The following is a 1,597-nucleotide window of genomic DNA, read 5'->3' on the forward strand; positions in this document are numbered from 1 at the left end:
AAATATTGACCTGGGGAGTACAGTAAATACTGACCTGGAGAGTAAAATAAATACTGACCTGGAGAATACAATAAATACTGACCATGAGAAGGCATTAAATACTGACCTGGAGACTACAATAAATACTGACCTGGAGAGTACAATAATTACTGACCTGGAGAGGGCCATAAATACTGAACTGGACAGTACAATAAATAGTGACTTGGAGAGTAGAATAAATACTGATCTGGAGAGTACAATAAATACTGACCTGGAGAGTACCATAAGAATTGACCTGGAGAGGGTAATAAATACTGACCTGGAGAGTACAATAAATACTGACCTGGAGAGTCCAATAAGTACTGACCTGGAGAGTACAATATATACTGACCTGGAGAGTACAATAAATACTGACCTGGAGAGTACAATAAATACTGACCTGGAAAGTACAATAAATACTGACCTGGAGAGCACAATAAATACTTACCTGGAAGTACAATAAATACTGACCTGGAGATTACAATAAGTACTGACCTGGAGATTACAATAAATATTGACCTGGAGAGGGCAATAAATACTGACCTGGAGAGCACAATAAATACTGAACTGGAGAGTACAATAAATAATGAATTGGACAGGGTAATAAATACCGACGTGGAGAGGGTAATAAATACTGAGCTGGAGTGTATAATAAATACTGACCTGGAGAGGGCAATAAATACTGACCTGGAGAGTATAATAAATACTGACCTGGAGAGTACAATAAATACTGATCTGGAGAGAACATTAAATACTGACCTGGAGAGTACAATAAATACTGACCTGGAGAGTACAATAAATACTGACCTGGAGAGTACAATAATTACTGACCTGGAGAGGGCAATAAATACTGAACTGGACAGTACAATAAATAGTGACTTGGAGAGTAGAATAAATACTGACCTGGAGAGTACAATAAATACTGACCTGGAGAGTACAATAAAAATTGACCTGGAGAGGGTAATAAATACTGACCTGGAGAGTACAATAAATACTGATCTGGAGTGGGCAATAAATACTGAACTAGAGAGTACCATAAATAAAAACCTGGAGAGCACAATAAATACTGACCTGGAAGTACAATAAATACTGACCTGGAGATTACAATAAGTACTGACCTGGAGATTACAATAAATATTGACCTGGAGAGGGCAATAAATACTGACCTGGAGAGCACAATAAATACTGAACTGGAGAGTACAATAAATAATGAATTGGACAGGGTAATAAATACCGACGTGGAGAGAGTAATAAATACTGAGCTGGAGTGTATAATAAATACTGACCTGGAGAGGGCAATAAATACTGACCTGGAGAGTATAATAAATACTGACCTGGAGAGTACAATAAATAGTGATCTGGAGAGAACATTAAATACTGACCTGGAGAGTACAATAAATACTGACCTGGAGAGTACAATAAATACTGACCTGGAGAGTACAATAAATATTGACCTGGGGAGTACAGTAAATACTGACCTGGAGAGTAAAATAAATACGGACCTGGAGAATACATTAAATACTGACCATGAGAAGGCAATAAATACTGACCAGGAGACTACAATAAATACTGACCTGGA

Source organism: Pristiophorus japonicus, chromosome 28, assembly GCF_044704955.1.
Source record: "Pristiophorus japonicus isolate sPriJap1 chromosome 28, sPriJap1.hap1, whole genome shotgun sequence".
Classification (NCBI taxonomy): domain Eukaryota; kingdom Metazoa; phylum Chordata; class Chondrichthyes; family Pristiophoridae; genus Pristiophorus; species Pristiophorus japonicus.